Genomic DNA, 17388 nt, shown 5'->3' with positions numbered 1-17388 from the left:
AGGAGAAGGAGAAAAGAATTGTGAGAAATGGCAAGGATTGGAAATGGTCCAAGCAAAGAAGATCCATTACATTCAAATGGTAGGGACACTGATATTCCTTATGTGATAGATGATAGAGACAAACCCATTAGAGAACATGTAGTGCCAATCTTAGATGATTTGAATCCAAGGATTGTCAGACCACATATTCAAGCTCAACATTTTCAGTTGAAACCATTTATGTTTCAAATTCTACAAACCATAGAACAGTTTAGTGGATTACCTACTAGAGATCCACGACTACATTTAAGACTCTTTTTGGAGGTCTGTGATTTATTCAGGCAACAGCGTGTTCCTGAAGATGCCATGAGACTCAAGCTATTTCCTTATTCATTGCGAGATCGTGCTAGAGCATCTTTGCCGTTAGGAATGTTGGCATCTTGGAATGAACTTTGTTAAAGGTTTTTTTTAAGGTACAATCTTCCAAATATGAATGCCAAATTAAAGAATGATATTACCTCTTTTCGACAATATTAGGATAAGACATTATATAAAGCTTGGGAGCGATTCAATGAATTAATTAGAAAATGCCCGATGCATGGTTTTTAATACTGGACGGAGATGGAAATGTTTTATAATGGATTAAGTGCACATACAAGAATGGTAGTTGATGCATCTGCCAATGGCACTTTCTAAATAAATCATATAACAAGGCATATGAGATTCTGGAAAAGATAGCCAACAATGATTATCAATATCCGAATACAAGAGTAGAGGCTAGCAGAAAAGTTGCAACAGCTATGGAGCTTTACGCTATCACTTCATTAACAGCTCAGGTATCATCCCTAACTAATATAATTAAAACAATGAAGAGACCAATTGCAGTGCAGGATATGAAAGCAGTTGAGCTAACATGTGTTTATTGTGAAGAAGATCATGTTTTTTATGAATGCCCATCAAACCCAACCTCAATATATTACAGGGGAAATTTCAATCAAAATAATAACCCATATTCCAATACATATAATCTAGGATGGAAACAACATCCTAATTTCAGTTGGAGTAATCAAGGGGTGGGAAATTCCAATAATGTTGTTCGACAGAATATCACAAGTAAACCACTTGGATATAATCAACCCTTTCTATAGAAAAATATTAAACAAAGTTCAACATCATCTTCTTCATCTATGGAAGCATTGTTGAAGGAATACATGGCCATGAATGATGTTGTAATTCAGAGCCAAGTCACATCTCTAAAAGCTTTAGAAAATCAAGTGGGGAAAATTTCCAATGCATTAAGCTCAAGACCGCAAGGAGCATTATCGAGGGATATTGAAAATTTAAGATCTCATGGGAAGGAGAATTGTAAAGCCATTACACTCAGAAGTGGTACTCACTTACTTTAAGTTGTTAATGATGCGATTATTGAAGAAGATAGCTCAGGTTTCACACATAAGAAGAATTCAGAACTAGTAGAGGAGCAATTTACAACTGAAAAGATTAAACAAAAAAATGCTGAAGCAGAATAAACTCGTGTTGCCAATAAGAATGCCATAGCAAAACAACCTCAACAATTCGAAGAAAGCTCACCACCACCTTTTCCTCAGTATTTTAGAAGTCGAAGCAAGATTTTCAATTTAAAAAATTCTTAGATGTCCTGAAGAAACTTTATATCAACATACCATTGGTGGAAGCATTGGAGCAAATGTCCAATTACGTAAAGTTCATGAAGGACATATTGTCAAAAGAGCGTCGATTAGGGGAATTTGAAATTGTTGCTCTCACTAAAGGATGCATAACAATGTTGATGAACAAGTTCCCACCAAAACTGAAGGACCCATAGAGTTTTACTATTCTTTGCTCACTTGGAAATCATTATGTAGGCAAAACATTATGTGATTTATGTGCAAGTATAAATTTAATGCTTATTTCTGTTTCCAGGAAGCTAAGAATTGGGAAGGTGAAAACCACAACAGTAACGTTGTAGCTAGCTGATCGCTCTTATGCACATCTAAAAGGTAAAATTGAATATATGTCGGTAAGAGTCGACAAATTTATTTTTCCAGTAGATTTTATTATTATGGATTTAATTAGAAATGCATTTTGTTCAAACGCACTTTTTTTATAAAAAAATTGAACCCAAAAATCACCACTAAATGTAACACCCCCAAATCTGGCGTAGGCATTATGAACAGATTTGGTGGTGTTATCTAAGTTCATTCGAAAATCCAAAAACTATTTTTAACAGAAAAATAATTAAAGCCAACATGCAGTGAATAAAACTCCAATTTATTTAAGGAAGACTTTATTTTAAATGATTTATTAGTTTTGCCGATGACCACTTGTAAAAGCACTTAGTTTTGTAGTAGAATTTCTTAGTTAAATAAAGTTTAGGAAAACACGATTCGATTTTGAAATCCTACATTTGCTGAAAGATTTGGTATCATATAAAACGTTTTAATGATTCTAAATAAGTAATAAAAATCAAACCGATTTTAAAATCAGTCCCAAGAGTCCAAAATAATCCAACAGAACAAAAATAAATTAAGCTTGAAAAAATATAAGGAAATGCAAAACAAATACGTAAAATTGAGCTCCCGTTACACCGATCCGTCCTATGCCTAAGGATTACTTGAGAATCAAACAAACAGAGAATGAGTACACGGGCTTAGTGTGTAACTCATTACATATAATAAATCAGATACTCATGCTTAAACAAATTACAGAAGTGATACAGACATCGATGCATAGCAGATACAGAAACAGATGCGTAATAGATACAGATACAGATCCTACCCCCATTCACTACACACCATCTCCAACCAATTGTGCACACAAATTAGGGTATTAAATACCTATCTAACCCTACACACTGCTAAGCAATCGTATGTCACTTTACAGAATATATGCAGACTAGCTACCAGGTCAAAATGTGGTAACTCGCCTGAAACTAATATATGTGGTTGAGCCACCAAATATTTAAATCATATTTAACACTAATAGTGCATTAAAAATTATGATTAATAGACCAATTTGTATCATACGAACCCTATGGAAGGGCTAGATTTGATTTGTATGACGAACATGGCCCTAGGGAAAAATTTTAGAATTTGGGCCCATATGGCCTACTTGGCTAGGCTATGTAGCCCATATGACTTGACGCACTATCTTACACATGCCTGTGTGGCCCACATGGCCAAATTGACCCAGACTGTGTGGCTCTTATAGCTGTGTGTTGCACACAGCAATGTGGCATCAACAGTCCAGTTTTTCATCTTTCAGCCGATCGCGATTTTCTAAGTTTTCGTTACACACCTTAACTATTTTTTATGAAAATCCACCCATGAGACATCCAAAACCTAAAAACATCAATTAAAATGATTTCTCACACCTAATACACCAAAAAAAATTACTAATAACAAAGTTTTAATGCTGAAAATCGACCCTAAACTTCGAATTGAATTCTTACGCTTAAGAAAACAGTAGCCCACGCACTTAATTCGCTGGAGGTTCATCGAATATCACAATCTCCTCTCCTATTAGAAAACCAGCAATCAATACACATTTAAACAACTTACCCGAAACAAAATATTTTACCCTAAATCAAACCAAAACACTCATAAAACCATAACCACATCTACTTATTAGAAAGAAACATAACAGTTGACTGTGCAAATGAATGGATACCAAAATGGAAACGAAATCAAGTAAGAAAGAACAAAAGAAGAAGAAAAAAAACAAATGATAAGGATAGGTAAGGGGAAAAACGTCAGACGTGACTATGGGGAGAGAATTTTTAGGGACTTTTTTTTTTAAAATACATTTATTATTGTCCTTATTTTTTTAAACAACTAACTACTTCCCCCCACTAACACAACTACCCACTTCTATCAGATTCCCAATGACTTTGAGATCCACTCAAACTTTACCACCTGGGCGGCTCAAGTAGAAATAGTAAAAATAAATTCCTCATCAACACACGTGGGGTTTCAAACATAAGACCATAGGGTAAGCTGACACCGTACCACTAAACCAGCAAGCTCATTCTATCATAAGTTGAAGAAAGATAATATTTAAGTCAAATGAACATAGATAGGGATATGAACAAAAATGGAAAATTTTTTCAAAAGTGAGATTTGAACACATTACCTCAAACACACATCTAGAGCACTTAACCACTGAACCAAATCAATTACTTTGACAAAATTTAACAGACCAAAAATTCAACTTTTGGGGTGTTATAAAGAATACAAATGAGGTAAAATTGAAGAGTTTCTCAAATAGGGAGAGAAAGTGAAAAGCAAGAAAATACTCATGCAAGAGTGAGGAATAATTAGTGGACTTATTTCTTTCGAGGATTTTGTTGATCCTTTGAAAAGAGCTCAATTAACCCATTCCACATATGATAAAAATTATCTCTTATTCAACCAAAGACAAGATTTGAGGATGAACCTTTTTAAGGAAAGGGGGAATGATACAAACACAGATGGGGTGAAATTTATTAAATACCATTCATTGAAGTTTCCAATTTCAAGTTTGTAAAATTAATTGACTTGAGTTGACTTTTTGGATAGGAGCTAGTCATTTCTGAGTTGAGATGTTTTCATAGAAATTGAATATCTATCTTTTAGCTTTGAAGCACACATTAAATCACTCAATTTCGAGTTCGATAGCTCAAGTTATAACCATTTTAATGAAGACTGCGTGAAATTAGAAAATACCTCACACTAGGCGAAATTGGCAACACCTCGATCAAGCCTCTCCCTGATATTGTTATCAACAAAATTTCCTCGCTCCTAAGTGAACGATCTTCCTTGAAAAACCATACTTATCATATTACATAAATCCAATGTTACTCGAAAGTCCTCTATCTATTAGTCATCTCGAATACGACCTCCTTATTTTTCCTAAGAGGAAATTATCTCATTAAAATCACCTATAATCATCCACAATAAACTTTAATCCTACCCTAGTTATTGAAGGAAATCCCAAGATTCAGCTCTTTGTTTTCCTTCGGGTACTCATAAAAGCCTGTAAATCTCTAGTTAATACTATAAGATATAAGATATAAGATATAAGATATGGGGTTGATAATTCTTTTCTTTTTTGAATTGACATTTCTTTTCTCATTTAATTGTTATATTGTATTTATTTATTTTTAACTATATCAATGTTCAATTATTTGTCTAATTTAATAAATGTAATTCATATAAGGTAGTTATTTGAAAAAAAAATCAGATAACTATTTAATAATAAAATCACATTAGTTTGTTTAAATTTAATGTAACACCCCAAACCCGTGATCGTCACCGGATTTGACCACGAGGTGTTACCGGGCTTACTTCCCTTATTTCTCTCTTGGAAATTATGAATTTCTGTTCCAGGCAGGCTAGCTAACTGCGTCACTGTTACCTTAAAAATCATATCTCGAGTTCCCGAACTCGAAAACCAGTTCCGTAAATTTTCCCTGAAACTAGACTCATAATTCCATCTACACATTTTTTTCTAGAATTTTTGGTTGGGCCAATTGGTACAGTTTATTAGTTAAGGTCACCCCTGTTTCAGGGTTCGACTACACTGACCTTTGCGCATTACGACCTGGATATCATCTCGTACAGAGCTCCAATGCTCATACCGTTTATTTCTAATGAAACTAGACTCAAAGGGGAATCTATGCATATAAGGCATGACTTCTAATTGTTTCTGGATAATTTATGGTAAATTTTCAAAGTCGGAGCAGGGGATCCAGAAACTGTTCTGGCCCTGTTTCACGAAAACTTGAATATCTCTTAAAATCTGACTCATATGACCGTTTCGTTTCTTCCATATGAAAGTAGATTCATCAAGGTTCAATTTCATAATTTATTCACTATTTAATTCTACTTCTACTATTTTTAGTGATTTTTCAATCTCACCTCACTGCTGCTGGCAGCATCTGTTACTAAAGCAAACAATGACTATTTCATAATTCTTCCATGGCCAACTATAATTCATCATACATAATACAAGCTATGGCCACCTTATCAAAATTAAGGTTTCTAAGACTTGTGACTATAGGTTTTAGAATCACACTCAACCGACCACATAGGCCATTTTCGCATGGCTTAAAGTTTACAACCCAAAATTCAACAAAACAAAATAGCCTATACATGCCAAATGTTCTCCTAGATCGACTAAGGAGACAATACCAAAAGATTGTTCACGGTGTGATGACTTCAACGACGGTTCCGAGTACACAAGAGACGAGTCCAAGAGACCTAAAATGGGTGACAAGAAAACACCAAGTGAGTTTATAACTCAGTAAGCCATAAGCATTCCACAACCATCCATTAACAAAATTATTACAACATGAAATAATGAACGAGGCTAAGTACTCCATCCATATCGAACTATATCATAGTTCCTTGGACCTTTCGGTTCAATCTCATACCAAGTCATACATCCACATTTCATATTCTATACAATAAGATATTTGAGGCATTTTACACACCAACTCATTTTCACCACAATCATACAATTGCAATCATCACATAGATTTAAAGCTTACCAAGCTCAACCCGAAAGCATGAACATATTGCCTATTCGTCATGAGCTCAAGGTACTTACCCGATCCGCTGTCCGGATTAACTCGATAATGTCGCACACTCAGTGCCAATTGTAATGCAAGAGCATATAGTGAATCCGCACACTTAGTGCTATATATTCAGCTTGCACACTTAGTGCTATATAATCAAACTCGCACACTTAGTCTTTGTACAATTTTAAACCCGCACACTTAGTACCAATCTTGTCACCGTGTCCATTTATACCCGCACACTTAGTGCCGAGACCAATACCTTATGCATTTTGCTGCCTTTATACATTCAACAATGGCATCATTCCATACACATACATTTCCATTTACACATCAACTCATTTAAATCAACACCAAATATATGCTTAATGACTTACCTTGTGTTGGGCAAATAATTCTAAGTCGGCTACTCGTTGACCTTCGATTTCCCTTGTTGGGCGCCTCTCCTTTAGGATCTTGAGCTTAAACAAACAAATTAACTCATTCAATCGCTTTGGTACATATGTTGGTATCCACATTCTAATGATCATATAACATACGAACGACATGGTAAAATTTTTATCTTGCTACCTTATGTTCTTGGCTATTCTACCAATAGCCTTATGCAATTTACTATTCTATCAATAATCCAATCACACATACACATATACATATTCGTATATTAAATAGCCACCCTCACTAACCACCCATTTTAGTTGATTTTATACAATCAAAGGCAATATCATGATTGGGTATACCTAAATAGCCGAATGTGCTAAAATTGATCTAACATCACCTATACCCTTGATTGAATGGCCGAATACTTATACTATCAATTATAGTATCGATTTTATTCTTTCAAACACATAGTCCCCATTCGGCCCTAACCATTTATTTAACGTATGTGTACAAATTCCATCTCAAAATTAGGAGTTGCAACTACAACTAGGTTACCACAATGCTCATCAATGACCGAATGCCTAAGCACAACTCTACTAAAAATTTATCCAACATCATTAACTTTGCCCTTCACTATTTTTCTTTTCTAAACATCATATACAAAGTAACTTACATGTATATATAAAACCAACCTTGCTAGCACAATATCCCTTAACCGAATATCATAAACCCAAGCCACATATATAGTTTATCAAGGCCTTTCATTGGCCACATTCGCACCCTCCCTTATGAACAAACCAATTTCAACTTTCATGAAAAATATATGTACCAAGAGCTTCAACTACTTGGCCAAATACCAAACCTCCAAACAACCAAATTTAATCCATGGAATGAATAGAACTTGAACTAATCATCTCATTTACATCTAAATTTCCAAGGGTTTCAAAGTGCTTACCTCTTCCTAAGCATCAACCAAGCCAAATCATGCACAAAAGAATTCCTTCTTCTTCCTCCTTCAAGCCACGGCAATGGAGAATAGAATGAGCATTTTCCTTCTTTTTTTTTTGTTTTTTCTCTCTAGTTACGGCACAATGGGGGCATCCATGCTCATTTTTTGTTCATTTCTTTAATGCTAGCTATTATTTTATGGCTTCCTACATACACCACTAGCATAACATGTTGGAAACATGTTCCTTGCCCATAATTTTGTCATGGCGGCCACTAACCTTGTCAAATGGGTTATTTGACATGCAACTCCATTTATTTTACTTCATTCCTTTATTAACCTCTTAGAATTAGCCACATATAATTAAATCCTTCCACATGAGTCCTTTTTCTTTCAATTCACCTTCAAATTAACTAAATCAAAGAATTAAAAAAATTCACACATGCATTTTCACATATTTAGACAGTAACTATCATACTCAAATAATTTAGTGACTCGGTTTAGCGGTCCCAAAACCGCTTTCCGACTAGGGTCACTTTAGGGATGTCACAACTCTCCCCCACTTAAGAAATTTTCGTCCCCGTAAATCTTACCGGTAAATAGGTGTGGGTATCGCTCTTTCATAGAGTTTTCGGGTTCCCAAGTGGCTTCTTCAATTTCGTGTTTATGCCACAACACCTTCACTAGTGGGATTTTCTTATTTCGCAACTCTTTTACTTCATGTATCAGAATGCGAACTGGCTCCTCTTCATAGCTCAAATTAGGCTGAATCTCAATCTCAGATGGAGCGACTACGTGCGACGGGTCGGATCTATATCATCGAAGCATCGAGACATGGAAAACGTTGTGAATCTTTTCGAGCTCGAGGCGGATTAATCGGTATCGACTGGTCCGACTCGTTCGGATACTTCATACTACCGATGAACCTTGGACCCAATTTGCCCTTACGACCAAATCTAAACACCTTCTTCCAGGGTGAGACTTTGAGAAATACCTTGTCTCCCACCTAATATTCAATGTCTTTTCTTCTCAAATCCGCATACGACTTTTGGCGATCCGAAGTAGCTTTCAAACTTTCACAGATTACTCGAACTTTCTGCTCGGCATCCTTAATCAAATCAACCCCGAAGATTTTACTTTCACTAAGTTCATTCCAAAATAATGGGGTACGGCATTTACGACAGTATAAAGCCTCGTAAGGCGCCATCTTAATGCTTGATTGAAAACTATTATTGTAGGCGAATTCAATCAAGGGTAAATACTGTTCCCATGACCCACTAAACACAAGGATGCAACATCTCAACATATCCTCGAGTATTTGAATTATCCGTTCGGATTGACCATCGGTTTGGGGATGAAAAGCAGTGCTAAAATGCAGTTTGGTACCTAAAGCCTCTTGCAATTTCTTCCAAAATCGAGATGTAAATCTTGGGTCTCTATCCGACACGATAGAAATAGGTACCCCATGCAATCGAACAATTTGGGAGACGTATAATTCGCCAATTTGTCAGCGAAAAATCCGTGCGGACGAGGATAAAATGAGCAGACTTGGTCGATCTATCAACAATGACCCATCGACCGAGTCTTTCTTATTCTGAGTCAATGGTAACCCAGATACAAAGTCCACTGTTACTCGATCCCATTTCCATTCGGGTATCATGATTGGCTGAAGTAATCCCAATGGCACTTGATGTTGCGCTTTCACTTGTTGACATATTAACCATTTTGAAACAAATTCTGAAATGTCTCGTTTCATACCGGGCCACCAAAATTGGCGTTTCAGATCATTGTACATTTTAGTACTACCCGGGTGGACTGACATTCGACTACTGTGAGCCTCGTTCAAAATCATTGAAACAAGTCCCGAATTCCTTGGAATACATAATCGAACCTTAAACGTCAAGCAATCATGGTCGTCAATCTGAAATTCCGATTCCTCATTCGAAACACATTCGGCTCGCTTAGCGACCAATTCGGCGTCGACCTTCTGAGATTCAAGTACTTGATGAATCAATAACGGTTTGGCCTCTAATTCGACTACTAGCACATCATCGGGTGAAATGGATAGGTGAGCATCCATCACTCTCAAAGCAAACAGTGCTTTACGACTTAAAGCATCGGCCACCACGTTGGCCTTTCCCGGGTGATAGTCAATGATGAGTTCATAGTCTTTCAACAACTCAAGCCAACGTCTTTGTCGCAGGTTTAAATCTCTCTGAGTCATCAAATATTTTAGACTCTTGTGGTCCGAATAAATATGACACCTTTCTCCAAACAAGTAATGTCGCCATATCTTCAAGGCGAACACTATGGCTGCTAGTTCAAGGTCATGGGTCGGATAGTTTCTCTCATGCGGCTTTAGTTGTCTCGACGCGTAAGCCACAACTCGACCTTCTTGCATCAACACACAACCTAACCCAAGCAAGGATGCGTCACTATAAATGACAAACTCTTTTGGGACTCAATTGTACTAGCTTTGGGGCCTCGGTTAAATAGGTTTTTTGTCGATCGAAACTTTCTTGACACGTTCGACCACTCGAACTTAACATCTTTTTAGAGTAGTTTCGTCATCGGTGCAACTATCATCGAAAAACCTTTCACAAATCGTCGATAGTATCCGCAAGCCCCAAAAAGCTCCTAACCCGGTAACATTCCTTGAGGTTTCCAATCGACTATGGTCGAAATTTTGTTCGGGTCCACCCGACACCGATCACGGACACCACGTGCCCCAAAAGCTAACCTCTCTCAACCAAAATTCACATTTCTTGAACTTTGCATATAACTGCTTATCTCGTAAGATTTGCAACACTAGCCTCAACTACTCCTTTCCGTCTCTTTACTTTCAAGCACACGCGCAAGGTATGTTTCACACCCCTTTTTCACATATCTCCGAGCGGTCATAGAAGATATTATCGCCGGCACTCCTTTTAAATCGAGAGACTCGACTCGGACTACCTCGTTATTTGCACTCCTCAAATCAATGGTTTTCCTTTTGTAGTCCACCAACTTGCATCATGTACGGTCACCAATCCATACCAAGAATAACATTGAATTCATCAAATGGTAGAAGCATCGGATCGGTAGGAAAGCAGATTCTCGAATTATTAGGGGCATCTCTTGCACACTTTATCAACGAGCACGTATTGACCCAAACGGTTTGACACTCGAATTACGAACTCGAGAGACTCAACGGTAGAGTCTTCTTGGATGCTAAGGTTTCACATACATATGAATGAGTAGAGCGGGGTCAATCAATGCAATCACACTAGTATCAAAAGAGTAAAAGTACCGGTGATAACGTCAGGGGAGGATGCCTCCTCTCGTGCGCGGATGGCATATGCTCTAGCAGGAGCACGGGTCTCGGATCGAACAGCCGTATCAGAGGCTCCTCTCTAATTACCACCCCTACCTCCAGAAATTCTCGGGGGCCTACCTCTAGCCGTCGTTCCACTAGGTCTTGCACCTTGCATCTTATTCTTCTCATCTAGCTCCGTGCAATCTCTAATGAAGTGGTCCTTGAACCGCATTCATATGAGCCCTATTAATGACTTACCCCAACATTCACCTAGGTGTCATCTTCCACATTGGGGGCATTCGGGTTTCTCTTGACGATTATTGCCCACACTAGTTACGAAGTAGCTCGAGTCCGTCAATAGTCGGGCTCGATGGAAATTCCATGATCACCCTCGACTTATTAGTGTCCTCCCGAACTTCTTTACACCGAGAACGGAGCTTTACTCACGATCTTTTACGATAATCTCTTGCTTCAAATTCAGCCTTCTTCTTCTCCTTTCCAAGTTTTTCCGCCTTGCAGGCTCGTTCGACCAGTGTTACGAACTCTTTTATCTCAAAAATACCCACTAGTAGCTTTAAATCTTCATTCAATCCTTCTTCAAATCTTTTGCACATAGCAACCTCATCAGCCACACACTCCCGAGCATACCGACTAAGTCTTACGAACTCATGTTCATATTCAGATACTGTCATACGGCCTTGCTTGAGCTCCAAGAATTCCTTACGCTTTTGATCGATGAACCGTTGACTAATATATTTCTTCTGAAATTCCGTTTGGAAGAAATCCTAAGTAACTTGTTCCTTTGGGACTATGGAAATTAAGGTCCTCCACCAATAGTAGGCTGAGTCTCGCAACAAGGATATAGCACACTTAAGACATTCATCGGGTGTGCATGACAGTTCATCAAACACTCTAATGGTGTTATCAAGCCAGAACTCGGCCTTTTCGGCATCATCAGTAACTATGGCCTTGAACTCCTCAGCCCCGCGCTTCCTAATCAGGTCTACAGGTGGTTTGCTTAGCCTCACAAGATCAGTAACTGGAGGCATTGTGGGCTCTTGGGGCAGAGTATTTAAATTCGGGAATGGTTGGACAGCCGGATTGGTTCGGGCATATTGCGCGACCCACTCATTCATCATGGTGAAGAAGGCTTGTTTCGCCCCTCCATTTTGATTATTCGTGGATGACTGAGGCTCAACAGGCGGTGTCCCTTGCGCGGGAGCAGCCGCTACACTTTCAACGTCATCCGCGAAGGGTCTCTCTACCCCAGGTTCCATTTGCTAATCAAAACAAAAATTTCGACCGTCAGAAGTCATCACATTTTTTTAGCACTAACAATTTGGCATGTATAGCTAAACTTACACGCGCTATGATAGTCCTAGAACCGACTAAACCATAGCTCTGATACCAATAAAATGTAACACCCCAAACCCGTGACCGTCACCGGATTTGACCACGAGGTGTTACCGAGCTTACTTCCCTTATTTCTCTCTTGGAAATTATGAATTTACATTCGAGCAGGCTAGCTAACTGCGTCACTGTTACCTTAAAAATCATATCTTGAGTTCCCGAACTCGAAAACCAGTTCTGTAAATTTTCCCTGAAACTAGACTCATAATTCCATCTACACATTTTTTTCTAGAATTTTTGGTTGGGCCAATTGGTACAGTTTATTAGTTAAGGTCACCCCTGTTTCAGGGTTCGACTACACTGACCTTTACGCATTACAACCTAGATATCATCTCGTACAGAGCTCCAATGCTCATACCGTTTGTTTCTAATGAAACTAGACTCAAAGGGGAATCTATGCATATAAGGCATGACTTCTAATTGTTTCTGGATAATTTATGGTAAATTTTCAAAGTCGGAGCAAGGGATCCAGAAACCGTTCTGGCCCTGTTTCACGAAAACCTGAATATCTCTTAAAATATGACTCATATGACCGTTTCGTTTCTTCCATATGAAAGTAGATTCATCAAGGTTCAATTTCATAATTTATTCACTATTTAATTCTACTTATACTATTTTTAGTGATTTTTCAATCTCACCTCACTGCTGCTGGCAGCATCTGTTACTAAAGCAAACAATGACTATTTCATAATTCTTCCATGGCCAACTATAATTCATCATACATAATACAAGCTATGGCCACCTTATCAAAATTAAGGTTTCTAAGACTTGTGACTATAGGTTTTAGAATTACACTCAACCGACCACATAGGCCATTTTCGCATGGCTTAAAGTTTACAACCCAAAATTCAACAAAACAAAATAGCCTACACATGCCAAATGTTCTCTTAGATCGACTAAGGAGACAATACCAAAAGATTGTTCGCCGGTGTGATGACTTCGACGACGGTTCCGAGTACACAAGAGACGAGTCCAAGAGACCTAAAATGGGTGACAAGAAAACACCAAGTGAGTTTATAACTCAGTAAGCCATAAGCATTCCACAACCATCTATTAACAAAATTATTACAACATGAAATAATGAACGAGGCTAAGTACTCCATCCATATCGAACTATATCATAGTTCCTTGGACCTTTCGGTTCAATCTCATACCAAGTCATACATCCACATTTCATATTCTATACAATAAGATATTTGAGGCATTTTTACACACCAACTCATTTTCACCACAATCATACAATTGCAATCATCACATAGATTTAAAGCTTACCAAGCTCAACCCCGAGCATGAACATATTGCCTATTCGTCATGAGCTCAAGGTACTTACCCGATCCGCTGTCCGGGATTAACTCGATAATGTCGCACACTCAGTGGCAATTGTAATGCAAGAGCATATAGTGAATCCGCACACTTAGTGCTATATATATTCAGCTCGCACACTTAGTGCTATATAATCAAACTCGCACACTTAGTCTTTGTACAATTTTAAACCCGCACACTTAGTGCCAATCTTGTCACCGTGTCCATTTATACCCGCACACTTAGTGCCGAGACCAATACCTTATGCATTTTGCTGCCTTTATACATTCAACAATGGCATCATTCCATACACATACATTTCCATTTACACATCAACTCATTTAAATCAACACCAAATATATGCTTAATGACTTACCTTGTGTTGGGCAAATAATTCTAAATCGGCTACTCGTTGACCTTGATTTCCCTTGTTGGACGCCTCACCTTTAGGATCTTGAGCTTAAACAAACAAATTAACTCATTCAATCACTTTGGTACATATGTTGGTATCCACATTCTAATGATCATATAACATACTGAACGACATGGTAAAATTTTTATCTTGCTACCTTATGTTCTTGGCTATTCTACCAATAGCCTTATGCAATTTACTATTCTATCAATAATCCAATCACACATACACATATACATATTCGTATATTAAATAGCCACCCTCACTAACCACCCATTTTAGTTGATTTTATACAATCAAAGGCAATATCATGATTGGGTATACCTAAATAGCGAATGTGCTAAAATTGATCTAACATCACCTATACCCTTGATTGAATGGCGAATACTTATACTATCAATTATAGTATCGATTTTATTCTTTCAAACACATAGTCCCCATTCGCCCTAACCATTTACTTAACGTATGTGTACAAATTCCATCTCAAAATTAGGAGTTGCAACTACAACTAGGTTACCACAATGCTCATCAATGACCGAATGCCTAAGCACAACTCTACTAAAAATTTATCCAACATCATTAACTTTGCCCTTCACTATTTTTTTTCTAAACATCATATACAAAGTAACTTACATGTATATATAAAACCAACCTTGCTAGCACAATATCCCTTAACCGAATATCATAAACCCAAGCCACATATATAGTTCATCAAGGCCTTTCATTGGCCACATTCGACACCCTCCCTTATGAACAAACCAATTTCAACTTTCATGAAAATATATGTACCAAGAGCTTCAACTACTTGGCCAAATACCAAACCTCCAAACAGCCAAATTTAATCCATGGAATGAATAGAACTTGAACTAATCACCTCATTTACATCTAAATTTCCAAGGGTTTCAAAGTGCTTACCTCTTCTTAAGCATCAACCAAGCCAAATCATGCACAAAAGAATTCCTTCTTCTTCCTCCTTCAAGCCACGGCAATGGAGAATAGAATGAGCATTTTCCTTCTTTTTTTTTGTTTTTTCTCTCTAGTTACGGCACAATGGGGGCATCCATGCTCTTTTTTGTTCATTTCTTTAATGCTAGCTATTATTTTATGGCTTCCTACATACACCACTAGTATAACATGTTGGAAACATGTTCCCTTATAATTTTGTCATGGTAGGCCACTAACCTTGTCAAATGGGTTATTTGACATGCAACTCCATTTATTTTACTTCATTCCTTTATTAACCTCTTAAAATTAGCCACATATAATTAAATCCTTTCACATGAGTCCTTTTCTTTCAATTCACCTTCAAATTAACTAAATCAAAGAATTAAAAAATTCACACATGCATTTTCACATATTTAGACAATAACTATCATACTCAAATAATTTAGTGATTTCGGTTTAGCGGTCCCGAAACCGCTTTCCGACTAGGGTCACTTTAGGGATGTCACATTTAATATATACTATTAATAAAATATCTTATTGAGTTGGTATTACGGTCAACTCGACACTAACTTGGTTGAAAAATTACAAAATGACCATCCATATTTAAAGTAAGTTATATTATTCGAGGGCACTTTAATCTTTTTAATTTTAAAAAATACATAAAGTGGGATTTAAATCCATACTAATTACATTAAAAACTTTAAATTGACCACTCAAACAAAACTTTAATTTTGATTTATTTATACATTTTAATTTTATTATACACACCTTATTACCTCAATGAATTGTATATATATATATATATATATATACTTACTTCTATACTATTTATTAAATGTTTTCCTAAGTTGGTGTCACCTTCAACTGAGTCATCAACTCAGTTAGAGAAATTACAAAAATACTCTTTCATAGTTAAAATAAGTCATATTATTCAAGTGTTTTAAAAACCAATAAAAATATGAATATGATGAGATTTGAATTTGAACCAATTGCATTAGTAAAATCTTTAACTTACCACTTAGCTAAAACTTTATTTTGATATTTTTATTTTAATTTTTATCATGCACACTTTATTACATATATCAATTGTGTATCTATGTTAATGTATTTCATTAAATTGGTGTAACAAGTTAACTCGACACTCAAGATTGATGACAACACCATAATGAACAATTTTAATCTAAAATATTTTCATTTTAACATCATACATATTTAATGTGTTATTATTAAGGGTAAACTACCAAAATAATCACTTTTGTTTGCCTTATGTTACATTTTAGTTACTTATGTTTGAAATGTTATGTTTTAGTCACTTACGTTATCGCATTGTAACATTTTAGTCACTGAGCCGTTAACGGTGTAACGACAAGCTAACATGACGCGTTAAATTATCATATGAAACAAAAATTTTAGGTTAAATTCTACAATTGGTCCATATATTGTTTTCATTTTGAGCAATTTAATTTTTTCTTTCATGTTCTTTTAACTTTTTTTTTGTTCTCTTCTGCTTCTCCCTCTGTTTTCCTCCCTTCTCCATTTCTTTTAATGTAATTTTTCTATGTTTTTCATTTGTTAAAACTAGTCCACAATCTCACCTCACTTGAAAAAATTAAATTGTTTAAAAAAATAAAAGTATAAAGACTAATTTTAATAAATGAAAAACATAGACAAACTAGTTAAAAGAAATAGATAAGGAAGGGAAATAGAGGGAAAATCAGAAAGGAATGGAAAATAAAGAAAATAAAAAGTTAAAAGAATATAAAAGAAAAAATTTGCTCAAAACTAAAAAATATGGGACCGATCGTATAAATTAACCTAAAAATTTTGTTTGAACTAATGATTTAATATGTCATGTCAGTTTATCGTTACACCGTTAATGATAATGGTTAAGTAACTAAAATATTATAACGCGATAACGTAAGTGACTAAAATATAATATTTCAAATATAAATAACTAAAATGTAATATAAAATAAATAAAAGTGATTATTATAATAATTTATCTTATTATTAATTAGTTTCTAACTCGTATATTTTATTATCTATTAGTACTTTCTATTTGTATATCGATGTGATTTAGGAATAGAATACACTAACTCGATCCTACCTTGTGGTAAGATATGGAAAAAATTAAATTTTTTATTTTCT

The 17388-nt window shown here is 36.2% G+C and overlaps 1 non-coding gene across 1 annotated transcript; it reads right to left on the bottom strand.

Moving 5' to 3' along the window:
• Positions 1-477: 477 nt before the first annotated feature.
• On the bottom strand, positions 478-584 carry LOC128294750 (small nucleolar RNA R71). Its single transcript, XR_008285057.1, has one exon. It is a non-coding gene; the product is annotated as a small nucleolar RNA R71 (small nucleolar RNA).
• Between the last annotated feature and the right edge of the window lie 16804 nt (positions 585-17388).

The sequence above is a fragment of the Gossypium arboreum genome, chromosome 6 (genome assembly GCF_025698485.1).
Source record: "Gossypium arboreum isolate Shixiya-1 chromosome 6, ASM2569848v2, whole genome shotgun sequence".
Lineage (NCBI taxonomy): Eukaryota > Viridiplantae > Streptophyta > Magnoliopsida > Malvales > Malvaceae > Gossypium > Gossypium arboreum.
This window is presented reverse-complemented; position numbering and strand designations above follow the sequence as displayed.